Raw genomic sequence first — 17706 nt, forward strand, 5'->3', positions numbered from 1 at the left:
CATCATCATAAAGGGAAAAGTCAGAAGATAGTCTCAATAGAGTTTCAATTAAAAAAATTCATCCAGTGGCAAGCAGTTGACCTAGCAGTTAAGATGTTCCTAGCCCATATCTGAGTACCTGGGTTCACAACTCAGCTCCAGGGCATGTCCTGCTTCTGGTAATGCAGACCCCAGGAGGCAGCTTGAGCTCCTGCCAACCAAATGGGAGACCTGGGTTGTGTTCCCAGCTCTCAGTTTCGGCCCCTGGCCTAGCCCTAAGCTCTTACATGGAGGAATCAACTGCTGGATCGGAACTTTCTGTCTTTCTGCCTCTCAAATGAAAAAATGAAATTTTTTTTTTTTTTTATTTGACAGGCAGAGTGGACAGTGAGAGAGACAGAGAGAAAGGTCTTCCTTTGCCGTTGGTTCACCCTCCAATGGCCGCCGCGGCTGGCGCGCTGTGGCCGGCACACCGCGCTGATCCGATGGCAGGAGCCAGGAGCCAGGTGCTTTTCCTGGTCTCCCATGGGGTGCAGGGCCCAAGCACCTGGGCCATCCTCCACTGCACTCCCTGGCCACAGCAGAGGGCTGGCCTGGAAGAGGGGCAACCGGGACAGAATCCGGCGCCCCGACCAGGACTAGAACCCGGTGTGCCGGCGCCGCTAGGTGGAGGATTAGCCTAGTGAGCCGCGGCGCCGGCAAAATGAAATTTTAAAAGTCACACAAGAGGCCTAACACTGTGGTGTAGTAGTCTAAGCCTCCACCGGTGGTGCAAGCATCCCATACAGGTGCCATATAATCTTAAAAATAAAAAAGTTGGGGCTGGCATTGTGGCATAGCTGGTTAAGCCACTGCCTTCAATGCCAGCATCCAGTATAGGCGCCGGTTCAAGTCCCGGCTGCTCCACTTCCAATCCAGCTCTCTGTTATGGCCTGAGAAAGCAGTGGAAGATGGCCCAAGTCCCTGGGCCCCTGCATCCATGTGGGAGACCAGGAAGAAACTCCTGGTCCTGTCTTCGAATCAGCAAAGCTCCAACTGTTGCGGCCAATGGGGAAGTGAACCAGCTGATGGAAGACATCTCTCTCTCTCTCTCTCTGCCTCCCCCCTCTCTCTGTAACTCTGACTTTCAAATAAATAAATAAAGCTTAAAAAAAAAAATAAAAAGTCACACAAGACTGTCACCTGTGCAGTCACCCTATGACTTGTCACCTTCCAAGCTCCTCTACCGTACAGGGGCCCCAGCCACCTGACCTGCTTTGCTTTCCATTCAAACACTGCTACCCCCACCAAAGAGTATGTTTCCTCCCTCAGGACCAGCTCCTGGGCCAGGGGCACCGTTTCCCCAACTCCTGTCTTCTGTCGCATCCTCAGAGCAAGCAAATACGCAATCCGTTCCCCTTTAAGACTTACTGGCAATCCCTTCGTGGAAAGTGATGGTGGGTGCCGAGAGTGACTTGTATGAGGAAGCTCAGAAGGTTCAAAGACTCCCCCTGAGCTCTCACAGCAGGTGATGGGCGTCCAACATTTTCCTTCATTCATGACTCCAAGTAGCCTCCCTTGGTTGGTGTGGGATGCTAGGCAAACCTCTAGAGACTGGAGCCCAGGTTAGATCCCATCTGGATTGGCTGCCAGAGGAGCTGGTCTCAGAATTCTCTGCTCTAGTCTAAGGCACACCTGGTTGCCAGCCCTGCGGCTTCTCCATCCCAGGCCTGCAGCAGACTCAGCCAAACAATCACAGATCTGCTTTCCAGTGAGCCCGGGCTGCCCCAGCACCCTCTTGACAAGGTGCTGTCATGAAATCCCCAGCAGCTCTTCAGAGTTGGCACGTGACAGGGGCTCACCGGTCTTGCCTCTTCTGCCTTGTCTGAGCTATGTTCATCAGCCGGTTACAAAAGCTGCAATCCCCCTTCCAGTATGGTGTGGCTGCTTTGTCTGGGTCCTTAGGAAGGGTCATCCAACAGATAGGCATTTGACTTTCCTGCCCCAGCTCAGACCTCCACCAGGCTGTCAGGACTGAGGTTTTGAGCAAAATCCCACTGCCTTGCCAATTAGTGCTTACAAACTAGACAGGGGCTAACTGCTTACCCCTCAAAATTTGAGATAGTCGGCCTAAACAAGAAAAAGTGAGGTCACCTGATGGGTAGGGGCGCTCGTTTTCTGTCACATCCTTTTCTGAAGACTGGTGGGCATGGCGGGCACGCCGCCCGCAGGTAATAAAGCTGTTGAGGAAGTGATGGAGGTGGTGGGTTTCTTTCATGCCCCTGCTCTCCCCGCTGAGCAGTCTAGGGGGCACTTGAAAGACCTAACAGTGTGTGCAGATGCGTCTATTTGGATGCAGGCAAGGGTTGGGCTGCAGAAACCTGGGAGGTTTAGGAAGCAGAGTCCTCGGATCCACGTCCATCCGGTTAGAACACAGGTCGTAGCTTCTCGCTGCGCTGGAAATCGTCTGAATGCATTGACTTGAGGCTGCAGGGGAAAGGCGAGCGCTTCCCATATGAACACAGAAGGACAGGGGTCTAGATCCACGTGGGCACATGGCAACATGTATGTATGTATCTATGCATCTGAATTGCTAACATCCCTTGCTGTTAAAATGTCAGGCAGCAGCAATGCCCAAATGCAGGTTCCCCTGGGGATGGTACACAAATAAGAAGAAATTAAATGCTCCTTCCTTTTCTTTTTTTTCCCCCCTCAAAGATTGATTGATTGATTGATTTGAAAGACAGAGTGGGGGGCGGGGGCAGGGGTGAGACGGAGAGGAGTCTTTGATCTGCTGGGTCACTCCCCAAAGCCAAGAGAAACTCAGTCCAGGTCTGCAAACTGCAGCAACAGGAACCTGGAGCAAGGAGCCAGCGCCAGGAACCCAGTCCAGGTGCTCCTATGTGGAAGGCAGGCATCCCAGCTGCCAAGCCGAATGCATATCCCAGTGCTTCTCTTTCAACTCACTTTTATTTTAATTTCCAGCCAGAACTTTTAACCTTCAATATGTACCAAAGGTTTAGTAGCTTCCTGATTGCAGTAGAGAGGTCCTTCTAGATTCATCTGACACATCCTATGACCAACAGAAGGCCGGCCCTTCCCTGTTTCAGACCATTAGTCCCGCCCCCACCCCATTCAAGTTTTCTTGAAGACTCACTCCACTTCTCAGGACCTCCCCCCACCCCCACCCGCTTTGCAAGTGATCTTTTGGAGCTACCATTTTCATGGGCAAAAATAGAAGAAAAAAATGAGCTCTACTAAGGGAAGGAGAGAGGGTGTTCTGAGTAAGTCCTCAACAGGAATGCCTCAGCCCTTTTCCCAGAGGCCTCTGAGGGCCTAGAACCATTCCAGGGGCTCAGCCCTTCCAGCCCTGCCCCCTGCCCCTCCCCCCACTCCTGGACGCCAGCCTCTTCCCTCCCTCTCCACCCAATGGGCCTCAGGCCTCCAGAAAATTGGGCCCCTCTCCCTATCCTTGTCCACAAAGGGCAGAACAGGAAAATGAGAGGGCTTCCTAGAAAAAGAACTCAGGTTCCGGGATCTGCCACTGACCATGGTCACATCCAGTGTCTCTGCTTTTACTGCCTCATCTCTTACAGGGCGGGGGGGGGGGGACCAGAAGACACCCCCTCCCCAGGTCTCTCTCCGGTGAGCCCTGGCAAGTGGCTCCTTTGCAGCGAGCCCCCATGGTGGGCGGGGAGTTCCAACTGCTAGCAGGGCAGGAATGTGGTGGGAGGGAGCAGCGTGACCTCCGAGAGCGAGTGGGACAGCCAGCAAGCATCTCCAGAAAGCAGAGCTGCAGAGGGCTGACGCGTGTCTGGCACGTCACCGCTTACGTGGGCTTCACTTGCATTATCTCATTTAATTGTGCGCTCTGCGCACCATCCCCACTTTATAGACAATGAAACTGAGGCTGAGAAGCTACATGAGCTGTCTGGGGAGTCATGTGGCTGGAAATGGTACAAGCTCACCTTTGCCTTTACGTCTAAAGCCAAGTCCTCCTTGGTGGCACCGCCACCCTCCTCCCTGCCCCACCGCCTTTCAGGCCACCTCGTGCTTTGTGGGGATTTTTTTAATACCTTTTTTACTTTGATAATATTTGTGTTCTTTGGATCTAATGATCGAGCTTACAATTTGGAGGTTCACAATCCGAGATTAGGGGACCCCATTGGTTCAGGCATCTGGGGAGGCCAAAGGATGATGGAGGGACAATGACTCACTGTGCTGGAATCTGGGTCAAACTCAGCTTAGACAACCAACCCTCACTCTCCAATCACCTTCCAAGAGCATGCCCCAGTGACCTAAAGACCTCCCATCAGCCCACTTTCTAGATACCATAAGATCAAATCTTCCCCCCTTAACCCATTTACCACTAACACAAGACTTTGGGGATCAGGCCCCCAACACACGGGCCTTGGGGGAAGCCACTCAAGCTATCATCCCAACCATAACATCACCCAAACACAAGACACCAAACCTCTTTGCACATCAATCTCTTCATCTTAAAAAAAAAAAAAAGAAGCAGTAAAGCCTGGTCTTCTATGCTCAAATGGGATTGCTACAATGCCCTGTGGTTCCCACGGCAGAGTGGCATCACCAGCATCACCTGGAACTGGTATAAAATGCAAACTCTCAGCCCCACCCCAAAACTACAGCACCAGAAACTCCGGGTGGGGTCCGAAAACCTGTGTTTCAACAAGCCCCCGCTGACAGTTTGAGAAGCACCGCTATGAAATCAGGAGAAGATGACCACGAGCAGTGTGGACAGGCCACAGTACGTGCGGTGTCACTCAGAACCTCTGCTCTACGCAAATGGTGGTCGCTGTCTTGTCACTCAAGGTTCCGGAGCAAACACAAAGGGGTCCAAGGTAGGTAACGCCTTAAACCTTAACAGATGTCTGTCATTCTCAAGAGGCATAGCAGGTGCTTAAGGAAGCAGAAGCCCTTTCCAGAAGAGGAGAGAGGGAGGTTTAGAGTCTCCACCTGGATGATGAGGAACCAGGAGGGAGATAAAGGAGCTTGGAGTCACTAGCTCCACGCTTCGGCAGCTGCATGGCCTCAGGCAGGTTCCTTAAAGGACATCCTAACCCTATGATGATGACCTCCCTGGAGTTAATGAGAGGATTAAATGACACAACACACGCAGAGGACATGCCGCAATGCATGGTTCATAGAGTCCCATGAGCTAACCCGTCATTAGTAGCACAGCTTTCACACTGCCTGAGACCACAGCCCAGGACTGCTCCTCACTCCCGCCTTGCTCATGCACGGCCCCTCCCTGCTGTCCTATCTATTATTCTTGTGATTATCACCACCACCACCACCACCACCAGGGTCTCTGCTGCTACAGCTTCTTGGCCTCAGGCTTCAAACTGCTGCCTTGACATTAACCACCAAGGGTGGAAAGGCGAGAATTTCTTAGAAGGACAGAGCTGCCTCAAGGTGCAGGCTGAGTCACACTCTGGTCCCCAGGGGTGGCACTTGTGTGTGCCACATTTTGAAAGACGTCAGGCAACCTGAAGAACAGGTCCTCCCTCCACACTGAGACTGACAGCCCCCAGAGGGCGGGCCCAAGGGCCCTTGTTCAAGCAGAAGGCACCTGGAGACAGGGAGGAAGCACGCAGGGCCAGGCTCCACCCTCACAGAGGCACAAAGGGTCATCTCCTGCAGGCGGAAGGGAGGGACAGGTGACATGGACAGGATAGCAACCAGGGGCCCAGTGAAAAGCTTGAGGGGGTGAACCTGGATGCCACCCTGGGAGGGGAAGCAGGCCATGGTGAGGATTTACAGGAGCTGGTAGGGAGGCGTCACTGAGGGCCTGCTCACCTGCCCCCCTTCCTGGGTCTGGAGGCGTGGCAGGCACAGCGTGAGGTGGGCTGAGCAGAGAGGAGCCGCCCACGGCCATGGCTCACGCTGGTGGATCCAGCCTGCCCAGATGCTCTCCCAGGTGGCTCCGGGCACCTGTCTGCCCCGGGGCCAGGCCTCTGAGCTGGGTCATGCGAGCTTGGCCTCCTTCCCTGAGATGACTCAGTGGCCATCAGCTCCCCTCCCACTAATAAGAGGTCAGATTCCTTCGGATTTAGTAAGGACACTCCTTGAGGCCTGCCTTTTGTGACCTATCCATAGCAGGAAGTCTCCTGGAATGGGTGGAGAGCCACTCCTTGCCCTCAGAATGGGGAGTGGGGTGGGGGGTGGCCTTTGCAGGTGGCATGAGAGCAGGGCTAACTTCTCAGTGGCCAGTGCACGGGCGAGGGGTCAAGGGCAGGTGGGGAGGGACATGACCTCTTGGGCCTGCTTGCTCAGCCCTCCCTGGTCCTCCTGCCCTGGCTACAATGAACGCCTCCACACCCCACCTGGCCAAACAGCTGGAGGGAGACGGGGCTGCGGACGTGGGAGGCCGAGGAATGGTGGGGGAGCTGGGCAACTGAGTGCCTGGGGGTACTTGCACAGCAACCAAGGGAAGCTGCCCATGGGAAACGCATTGCCAGAGTGCACCTGCTCCATCTCTCCCTCTGCTTAGAGCCTTCGAGAAGCCTCACCTGGCTGCAGCGCCCCGCCACCCACAGGCACACTCCCACATTGCCTCACTTTGATTTTAATCCTATCAACCACAGGAAAGGCATAGCAAGCTCACCTACAGCTCAGGACGGTTAAGGGGTGAGCCTGGGGCCATATGCTGGTGGCAGAACTTGGACTCCGTCCCATGAGCCCCCAGTCCCAGACTCATCCATTGTCTACTACACTGCTGGTATCCAAGCTTTTATTAAAAAAATAATAATAATAAACTGTTAAGATCATATATACTTCTTTGCACACTCTTTGCAATTTCCTATGAATCTAATTATTTCAAAATAATTATGGGTGCCCCCATGTATAACTGTGTCAATAAGATGGTGTTACAAGTCAGGACAGGGACTCGAGGGCTTGGCAGGGTCCTGGGGGCTGGCTGTGCTCTGCTCTCAACCTGGGTTGGCGGCGCAGGAAATGTTCGGTTTGTAAAAAGGCCCTGAGCTGTGTATTTAGGCTCCGTGTGCCTTTCTGCATGAACATAAAGCCTGCAAAGTTGCAAATCTAAGTGGAAGAGCTCTGTTTCGGGGTGGGGTGGGGGCTACAATTTGCTCAGCTCCTCCTGCATCCCCCTAGGTCCCCCCAAGGACCCCAGGCCTCTGGGGAGCATCATTGGGAATCTGGGTTCTGGTTTCTCCCATTCAGCACAGAGGCTGGGTCAGAAAACCTCCATCCCTGCCCTATCGTTCTATTGCCATTTGCCACGACTTAGCTACAACCCAGAACCTCCAAAACCACTGCTCTAACCCAGCTACCTGACTTCCCAATCAGCTCCCTAAGAAAGCAGCAGAAGATGCCCCCAAGGACCGGGGCCTCTGCTATCCACATGGAAGACTCAGAGTTCCAACTCCTGGCTTCAGCCTGGCTCAGCCCTGGCCATTGGGGCCATTTAGAGAGTGAACCAGCAGGTGGAAGATCTCTGTGTGTGTCTCTCCCTCTCTGTCACTCTGCCTTTCAAATAAAAATTGAATAAAATTTTTTAAAATAAAGATTTTTTTTTTATTTTAAAGGCAGAGTGACAAAGAGAGAGGGGGAGAGAAGGGAGAGAGAAGGGAGAGGAAGAGGCAGATCTTCCAACTGCTGGTTGGAATGGCCGCAACAGCTGGAAGTGGACTGGTCTGAAGCCAGGAGCATCATCCAGGTCTCCCATGCAGGTGCAGGGGCCCAAGCACCTGGGCTCTCCTCTACTGCTTTCTCAGGCACATTGGCAAGGAGCTGGATCAGAAATGGAGTTTCGAACCGGTGTCCACATGGGATGCCAGCATTGCAAATGGCAGCTTAACCCATTACCCCACAACGCCAGCCCCTAAAAATAAATCTTAAAAAAAAAAAAAAAAAGGCACATGAAGAAGAGCATGAATCCCGTGTGGAGGACACCACCTCCCGGTCCCCGCTCGGACAGGGCCGTCTTTCACTGACAGAGGAAACTTGGAGTGAAGGATTCCCAACGAGAACCGGGTAAGAGAAGGCTGTCGAGACTTGAAAGGAACTGGTTGAGGTTTATAGTCGGGGTGGGGGTGGTGGGCAGATAATGCCCATTCAACACAGTCCACAAATAAAGGACACCTGAGAACGCGACACGAACCCGTGAACCAAGCACCTCCCTTGCACGCCGACTTGGCGTGGACTTTGCCCGTGAGGGGGCTTTTCTGGAGCATCTTTGGCTGAGCGTGCACTGTGCATCCACAGGCCTTGGCCAGGTCCTCATTCCCTGCACGCTTGGAGGATGCACCTAGCATCTTGCCCTAATACCGCGAGGCCCTTTCTGCTGTTTCCTGGCCACTACCGTACCTGGCGTCAGCAGATGTTGCCAACACACAGCCAAGGGCAGGAGTTAGCCCCGTGTGAGGTCAGTCGGACCAAATGAAACCAAATGTCGGCTTCCCAGGCTCCCTCCGAGGCAGGTCATGGGGGACACTTGAGTGGCTCTTCGCCAGGGTTTGGGGAAGTTTGGAAGTGGGGCTGTTCTTGGGTCCCCTGGTCCATTCACCCAACAACCAGGGGCACGGGCCGCTATGGGGTGGTGCTGTTAGCCAAGGAGAACCTCCTCTATGACCTTAGAAGAGACGATTCTGGGAGTCTAGGAAATGCTATCCACAGGTGACTCAGACTAACGACCCAGCTGAGGTGAGGGCAGGAGGTGAGGGCAGCACGCAGGCGGCAGCATCTCCTGCTTGGCGACGGCCGTTCTGGAAAGTTCTTTCCAGTCCAGCCTCGCTGTCCTTCAACTCTGGGGAATCAGAGCTCTTTTCACCGAACGCTCAGGCCAAGTGGAAGAGGCTTCTTCAAAACGGCGTGTGTCATCAGGGAGCCACGTCCTGTGATGCCTTCCCAGGACAGCCTCTCCCGCGGAGGGCAGGCTGGGAGGCACCAGCTGCTCCAAGGGTAAGTAACCAAGGGCAGCACACAACTCTGGGAACAAAAGTCAATCCCAGCTGGACAACACTCACCAAAGACTTGCACCTACTCTGGGGTGAGACAGTGTGGCCCCTCTGTGGCTTCTGAACACTGGGTTTATCGGGTCTGATCTTGGGTGGATTATTTTTAAAGATGCTTAGGTACCAGGAGCCTTCCAGAAAAGACAGCAGCATGCTAAAGTGTCAGTTGATGAGAACAGCGATGTGCCGCTCAGAGCAGGGAGGACTTACCCATGGGTGGGACAAGGATGTGGTCCCTGGGGGGACAGCATTGATTTCAGTGGTAAGTCCCAGTGAGGGATCGTGTGAGACCCAATTCCTACATGCTTGGTTTTTTTTTTGAAACATGGGGTTTTCCCATGTCCCAGCTATGATCTAAATATAGCACAGACTATGAACTCAGTGAATGCACATAGCAACCTTATGAGACACTGTCGTTATCATCTTCATTTTATAGATTTCAAGTTATAGTTAAGGAACTCACCCAGAGTCACACAGCTCTAAATGACAGAGCTGGAATTTGAACCCAGTTTTCTTACTGGCCCAGGCTTTCTCAGCCTCAGCACCATGGACGTCTGGCAGCTGAACTCTTGGTTCCGGGCGGCCATGTGGTGCTTTGCGGAGGTGGACAGCATCCCTGGCCTCCACCCACCACAAGCCAGTAGCACCCCTCGGCTGTGACACTGGAGGGCAAGATGGCCCTTGGTTGAGAACCGCTGAGTGAGCGAATCTCGAGACAGGCTGGCCTCCCTCCTGCAGGGGAGGGGACTCCCCCGACTGCCCTCCTATTTGTCCCCACTCTGGGCACCACGGAGGTCCTTGACACCCCCAAAGCATTCTGATCCATGTTCATCCTCACCGAACACTGTGCTTGCACCAGGCACCTTGCCCTAGAAGGGTCTGATTTTTCCCGTTTCCAACATTTCCTGCCTCCTTGTCCCCAAAACTGAGGATCGACACAGTATTTCGGATTCCCCGGTGCCGAAACCCAGCGCTCCCCAGCACTTGACACATGGGTGTCCCGTGCAGCCCCCACAATCATCCTACCAACACCGACGCTTTCACCCCTGTTGTGCAGATGAGAAACGGGCTGGGTGAGTTCAGCGGCTTGCCCTGGGTCATAATTAGTGAGTGATGGAGCCCAGCTCTCCAGGCAGCCACCTGGGTAGGCTGTCACAGGGGCCGAGGAGTGGGGCAGACGCTCAGAGGGACCCCACACAGGGGCAGTAGAAGGCTAGAGGGTGGGGACAAGAGGTGGGAGAGCTGCTGTCTTCACCTGCACCTTCCTGAGAGGCAGCTTGGTGAGCCAGGGCTGAGACGCATATTGGGGGTGGTGCCTGCATGCCACGCCCCTTGCCCAGCTCAGGGCCTGTCCGCTTTCTCCTGGGCTTCCAAGGTCTCCCTTCCAGTTCTCAGGAAAACTCATTAAACCCACCCATGTGACCACCCCCGTCGTCCAAGACCAGTGCCTCAGTCCGTCGGCGCCGCGGGTACTTCACAAAGAACAGAACTTGATTTCTTACCGTTCCGGAGGCTGGCACGTCCAGGATCAAGGTGCAGGCGGCGTTCGGTGGTGTCGGGGGCAGGACTGCCACGTCCTTGCGTGGCTGGGCAGCGGAAGAGCAGGCCGGCGAGCTGGGCCAGCGAGGGCCGCGCCAAGATTCCCCCAAGAGAGTCCTGATTGCACGCACCAGGGAAACGCTCCGCGGCCCAACCACCTCTTAAAGGCCCCGCCTCTGAAGCTGAGCCCATTGGCAACACCTGAATTCGGAGGAGATTACGCTTCCAAATGAACTTTGGAGGGGACTAAAACATGCAAACCGGAGTGGCTGGACCCTCCCCCTCGCCAGCTCCTGGATCCCACGCCCTCCATCCCTTCTTGGTCTCATCCAAGCACTGAGGCAAATGTCGAGCAGAGGCGGGCCAAGGCGGGATAGCTGGGCAGACGGTGCCTTCCAGGGGACACAAGAGCCTTCATCTATACCACCTGTGTCACTCACCATCCCGACGCCATCCACCTGCACCTACATGCAGCCCACACGCATCTCCTTACCTCCAGCTCTTGTCCGCCAGGTACCACAAGAGCACATCGAATGCCTGCAGAAGTCCCTTCCGCCTGTGTCTACACACTCCTCTGCCAACCCAAGCCAAGAACCCTTTTATGAAGAGAAAACGAGCCCTAGCCTTGATGGCCCTTCCTGGCTTTTAATGGTCTCTTGCTTAACTTCTCGAAAGCCTCTTATTATTTCAACGCTTGGTGATTTGATTCTCAAGAGACTGGGTGGGTTCTGAGCAGGTGAAATTATTTTTCAACTTCATTAAGGCATAACTGACGATCAATAAATTGTAGAAAAATTAAAAGTATGCCATTTGATGAGTTTTAGCAAATGCTCACAGTCATGAGCTATCACCACACCCAAGACAGTGAACAATTCCTTCCCCCTAAGGCTTCCCTGCGCCCCTCTGTAACACTCCCCTCTCTCCACCCCACCCTCAGGCAGTCATGCACTTACTTTCTGACGGTATAGATTCATGTGCATTTCTATATGAGTGGAACACACACTATATATATTTGGGAGATTTCCTCAGCATAATGATTTTTAGACTTATCCATACTGTTGCATGAGCAATGCTCTGTTCCTTTTGATGGCTGAATAGCTTTCTATTTTATCCATATGCCACATGTATTTATTCATTCACCTGGTAATGGACATTCGGGTTGACACCCATTTGGGACTATTTCGAATGAGGCTGCCATGAACATTTATGTACAGTCTTTCTGTGGACGTGTTTTCATTTTTCTTGGGAAAATTACCTAGGAATAGAATGGCTGGGTCATTCGGTTGATATTTAACTTTTTAAGAACCTACCAAACTGTTTTTCAAAGTACTTGCATTATTTGGTTTTCCCACAAACAATGGACAATAACTCCATTTACTCCACCTCTCACCAATACTTAATGTGAACGACCTTTAATTTTAGTCATTGTAATAGGAGCATAACAGTAAATTGCTGTGGTTTAAATTTCAATTTTCCAATGATTAATGCTGGTGGACATTTTTTCATGCACTTATTGGCCATTTTTATGTCCTCTTTCAAGAAGTGTCTGTTGAAGTATTGTAACCATTTTTAATTGAGTTTTTGTCCTAAAAATTTATTTTTTAAGCTTTTTTTATTATTAACTTGAAAGAGTTAGAGGGAGAGACAGGCTGAGAGAGAGAGAGAGATGGATCTTCCATCTGCTGGTTCACTCCCCGAATGGCTGCAACAGCCAGAGCTGGGTGGAGCCTAGAAGCTGGGAGTCTGGAACTTCATCTGGGTCTCCCACGTGGGTGGCAGGGGCCCAAACCCTTGGGCCATCTTCCACTGCTTTCCCAGGCCATAGCAGAGAGCTGGATTGGAAGTAGAGTAGCCAGGACTTGAACCTGGAGCAGCAGGGACTCGAACCAGCGCCCATATAGGATGCCGGCACTGCAGACTGAGGCTTTACCCACTACGCCACAGTGCTGGCTCCATCAGTGTCTTTTGAAAACAAAAGCTTTACATTTTGATGAAGTCAACTAATTTTGTCATTTATGTAACAAATCCAAGAAATCTTTGGCTACTCCCAGGTGACTCCAAGGGTTTTAGGTTGTGTATTCTCATCATTTTAGGTTTTACACTTAGATCTATGGTCCATTTGAGTTAGTTTTATTTGTGGTTGGAAGGATTGACACTGATTTTTTAAAACAAATAGGTAGCATTTAGTCATTTTGCACTACTCTACTGAATTGCTTGGGCACCTTTGTCAAGAGCCTTCTATTACCATATGTATAGTTGTGCTTCACAATCTCTATTTTGTTCCATTGATCTCTGCATCAGTCTTTTACCAATACTAAAACTGTCTTGATTACTTTAAAATTAAAATCAAAGCCTGGAAATCAGGTAGGGAAAGTCCTCCAACTTTGTTCCTTTTAAAACTAGCTTTGGTTGTTCTATGTCCTTTGCATTGTCATATACATTTGGAATCAGCTCCTCATATTTTTACAAAAGATCTTGGAATTTTATTGAGAGTATGTTGAGATCAGTTTGGGGAGAACTGTCATTTTAATAACATTGATAATTCCAACCAATGAACCCAGTATAACTTTCCGTTTAATTATGTCTTATTTCATTTCTCTCAGCAATAATTTGTATCTGCAGTAGAAACCTTGGGTAGGGGCTAGCACTGTGGCATAGTGGATAAAGCTGCCGCCTGCAGGGCTGACATCCCATATGGGTGCCAGTTCAAGACCTGGCAGCTCCACTTCTGATCCAGCCTTCTGCTCTGGCCTGGGAAAGCACTGTAAGATGGCCCAAGTGCTTGGGCCCCTGCACTCATGTGGGTGACCCAGAGGAAGCTCCTGGCTCCTGGCTTCAGATCAGCCCAGCTCTGGCCATTGCGGCCATTTGGAGAATGAACCAGTGGATGGAAGTTCTCTCTCTCTCTCTGCCTCTGCCTCTCTGTAACTCTGCCTTTCAAATAAACGAATAAATCTTAAAAAAAAAAAAAAAAAAAGGCAGCAGCAGCAGCCTTGGATATATTTTACTAGGTATCTCTATTTTGTTTTGTGGTGCTATTACCCATAGAATTGCTTTTTTAAAATATGAAGCTATTTGCTACTAGCATACAGAAGACAACTGACTTTCTAATAATCATCTTATGTCCTGCAATCTTGCTAAATTTGCTTGTTAGTTTTATTGGTTATTTTGTAGATTCTCTGAAATTGTATCAACAAACCCCATAACACCTGCAGATAGGGGCACTTTTGTTTGTTCCTCCTTGATCATTATGTCACTTTTTTTTTCTTGCCTTATTGGAATGGCTAGGACCGCAGCATAATGTTGAACAGAAGCGAAAGCAGGTATCCTTGCCCTGTTCTTAATTTCAGGAAGAAATCATTCGATCTGTCACTCTGAGTGCGATGTTTGAGACTGGGGTTTTATTTTGTAGATGTTCTGTCTCAGTTTGAACATTATTCTAGTTGCTGAGAGTTTGTATCATAACTGAATGCAAAATTTTGTCAGATGCTTTTTCCGCATTCATTGATCACAAATGATTTTCTTCATTTATAAGAACAGATATAATTTTAGGACAAAAAGAAAAGGCGGCCGGCGCCGTGGCTCACTAGGCTAATCCTCCGCCTAGCGGCGCCGGCACACCAGGTTCTAGTCCCGGTCAGGGTGCCGGATTCTGTCCCGGTTGCCCCTCTTCCAGGCCAGCTCTCTGCTGTGGCCCGGGAGTGCAGTGGAGGATGGCCCAAGTGCTTGGGCCCTGCACCCCATGGGAGACCAGGAGAAGCACCTGGCTCCTGCCATCGGATCAGCGCGGTGCGCCAGCTGCGGTGGCCATTGGAGGGTGAACCAACAGCAAAGGAAGACCTTTCTCTCTGTCTCTCTCTCTCACTGTCCACTCTGCCTGTCAAAAAAAAAAAAAAGTAAAAAAAAAAGAAAAGGCATGGGGGCTGGCCTTGTGGCTTAGCCAGTAAAGCCTCTGCCTGCAACACCAGCAACCCATATGGGCACAGGTTTGTATCCTGGCTGCTCCACTTCCAATCCAGCTCCCTGTTAATGCACCTGGACAAGCACTGAAAGATGACCCAAGTGCTTGGGTCCCTGCCATCCATGTGGGAACCAGCATGAAGCTCCCGGCTCCTGGCCTTGGCTTAGCCCAGCGTTGGTCGTTGCAGCCTTTTGGAGAAAGAACTAGTGGATGGAAGACATCTCTATGTCTCTGCCTCTCTCTAACTCCAACTTTCAAACAAATAAATAAATCTTAAAAAAATATTACCACCATAGAAAGCCCAGACATCTTGGGGAACAGTACAGTACAGTGATGAACGGATTAGAAAGAACACAATCTTTGCAGTCTGCTGACCTGGCCTTTGGGTCTCAGCCTTTTCCTTACCTATAAGATGGAGGAAATAATACCTAACTTAAAAGGTGATGGTGAGGGCTAAATTTAAAAAAATACATACCTAGCATCTGGCACATACTTAAACAATAGACACTATTACTTCTGCTGCCAGGTGTGAAACTCTACAGGTATGTGTTATTGTCTCCATTTTATACCTGAGGGAGAAACTTAGCACAGAATATGCATGTCATCTAAATCAATCATCTCAACGTCTCTGTTACATAGGCATCACTATCCCCACTGGTCAACAGAGGGAGGACATGGAAGGAATTGTCCAGGGTCACATAGCTGGTAGCGGAGGAAGAAAAATGTCCAGGCTTCTGGCACTGCAGTCGGAGCCCTTACAGTGGTCTGCACCCATGAGCTGTGAGGTCACAGGGACAAAAATGGACAGACACGTGTAAGAGAGTAATGTGCAGGTGCAGGTAGCTTGCCCCCACCCAACCTGGCTCTCAGGTGGCACTTTTTTTTTTAAGATTTTTTTTTAATTTATTTATTTGAGAGGCAGAGTAGAGAGAGAGAGAGAGAGAGAGAGAGACAGAGAGAGAGAGAGACAGAGAGAGGTCTTCCATCCACTGGTTCACCCCCAGTGGCTGCAACAGCTGGAGCTGGGCCAATTCGAAGCCAGGAGCCAGGAGCTTCTTCCAGGTTCCCACGTGGGTGCAGGGGCCCAAGCACTTGGGCCATCTTCTAGTGCTTTCCCAGGCCACAGCAGAGAGCTGGATCAGAAGTGGAGCAGCCAGGACTCAAACCAACATCCAAAAAGGATGCCAGTACAGCAAGCAGAGGCCCAGCCCACTGTGCCACAGTGCCAGCCGCAGGCAGGGTTTAGAGGGAAAAGGGAATGCATGTGTAGGTGTGCAAGAACTTTGAGTTCCCTGAACCAAAGGCCGGCAGATATTTTCAGGGGCTAACTGTCACACAGAACTGCCATTCTGATGTCACAGCTTCCAGATCTCTCCGGCTGCTGACCCAGTCCCCGCTGACTTGCTGCTTGCCACTGACTCGGCCATGGAGGAAGGAAGCAGACGGCAGTCCTTGAACAGGAGGACACGCGAGTATTCTTCCCCACCCCTCACCCCGTCTCCTCATAAGCTGATGATGAGAGGAGGCGTGGAGAAAACTCAGCCTTGAAAATTCCGGACATCCTAGGGCGGGGGAGAGCCAGGGAGAATGCAGAAATTACAGTTGTTCCCCAGGTGCTGGGGCGCTTGTATTAATTGGCAAGTAATCAGCAGGGTGTGGAGAGGAAAAGACCTCGCGGAGGAAGCTGAGTGTCATTGAGCAACTCTGCTGAAACGGGAAACAGACCCTGTCCTCAGCTGTTGGGCAATCTGGCTTTAACTGCACTTCGTCAGGGGAGGGGGAACTCGGAACTCAGAAGGGCTTGATTTTGAAGTCGCTGGACCTCGTCGCATTATTCGCACATTCGGCTTTGAATGAGTTAACGTTGGGCAGGCCTGCGGGGCGGGGAAGAACGGCCAGTGAGGTGCTAGCATCCAAAACAAATGATGCTCTTTCTTAGCTGCAAAAAAAAAAAAAAAAAAAAAAAAAAAAAAAAAAAAAGGGAAAAAAAATTGAATGAACCATCAGTTAGGTTTCTTGGAGCCAGTGTCCCGTCTGCAAAGGCCATCAAAAGGAAGAGGATAAAAGCAGAAACCAAAATAAAAAATTAACCAGCTCGGAGAAACAGATGAGTAAAACAAATGGCACCCAAATCCAGGTCTGTAGTTTTATCCTCTGTAGACTGACGGTTCACTTGGGAACCCAACGGAAAGGGGATGAAGATGCACACGACTTTGCAAATCTAAGGTGCCTCTCCGCTCCGCCCCCACTGTGGCCCAGCCACGGGCTTTCTGGGTAAGGAGAGCCTAGATTCAGAAGCCCTAATCTCAGCAGACACTAGATTGAAACTGGCCAGTGGCACTATGATTCTCCCTTTTGGTCGTGAGATAATTAGCTGAGACAACTTTCAGATCTATCTCTGGGACCACTCCAAGAAATCATCGCACTTAATCATCTGAAGTAGTCTGTTAAATATTGGCTGCTCTAAAATATTGGCCTACAACGAGCCAATACTGATGACTTATTAGAATTGATAAAAGACACCTAGAGGATGGATTCGGAGCCCGTTAACCCCTCCTGGCTGTGGTGCAAATATTGAACGCAACGGCTCGGTCTGATGAGATGGGGGTTTGGGACGGGATCTTCAAGCGCCACCGTTTCTGCCTCCTGGGGGACTGTTTTCATCCTTGGTGAAGCACACAGCTAGAGAGGCTGGGCCTTTGTTGTGCTTGGTTTGAGGGGAGTCTTCTCCAGCTAACAGTGGCAGTAGGGGGCAGGGCAGGGGGCAGTGGGGTCCTGGGGCGTGGGCAGTGAGGACCTCAGTCTCCCTCAGTCTCCCTGGACTGGAGCTGCTGTTTACTTTCCTGCCGTGCCCAGGCTGGGCAGGTGAAACTGAGGGGCCTTAACCATCTACCTGTAGGCTTTGGCTGCCTCTGGGAGAGTTCCAGGGACAATGGAGAGGAAGAAGACATTGGCTGGGTCAGCCCCAAGATCAGCAACCTCCAACCTGTGCGGGGCCCATCCAACCTCCACAGCTCCCTCTCCATAGAACGACGATGCTTTCTGAACCAAACCAGGGGTTAGAGCACTCTCCTCCCACCTCACCCCTCCATGCCCCCCCCCAACACACACACACATTGGGAAAAATGCATTTGGACCTGAATACTAAAACCGGCTGCATGCTTTGCCTTGGGAGCAAGCCATCGCCATGGAGCTTGTGAAGAAGAGCCTTCACTTAGGAGCCACTGGTTTAAGGTTTTAAAAGTG

At 51.3% G+C, this 17706-nt stretch overlaps 1 long non-coding RNA gene across 6 annotated transcripts in view; it reads right to left on the minus strand.

The window, feature by feature from the left end:
• LOC138849624 (uncharacterized) overlaps positions 1-11397 on the minus strand; it is a 116829-nt gene extending 105432 nt beyond the window's left edge. The window contains exon 1 of one of the 6 annotated variants that reach the window (XR_016234568.1): positions 10463-11388. This is a non-coding gene — a long non-coding RNA (uncharacterized LOC138849624). Of the gene's footprint in view, positions 1-10462 lie in introns of all 6 variants that reach the window. The other 5 variants (XR_016234566.1, XR_016234565.1, XR_011388594.2 and 2 more) reach the window with 5 other exon arrangements.
• Positions 11398-17706: the final 6309 nt, after the last annotated feature.

Source organism: Oryctolagus cuniculus, chromosome 5 (assembly GCF_051225735.1).
Source record: "Oryctolagus cuniculus isolate XC-2025 breed Fujian yellow rabbit chromosome 5, ASM5122573v1, whole genome shotgun sequence".
Taxonomy (NCBI): domain Eukaryota; kingdom Metazoa; phylum Chordata; class Mammalia; order Lagomorpha; family Leporidae; genus Oryctolagus; species Oryctolagus cuniculus.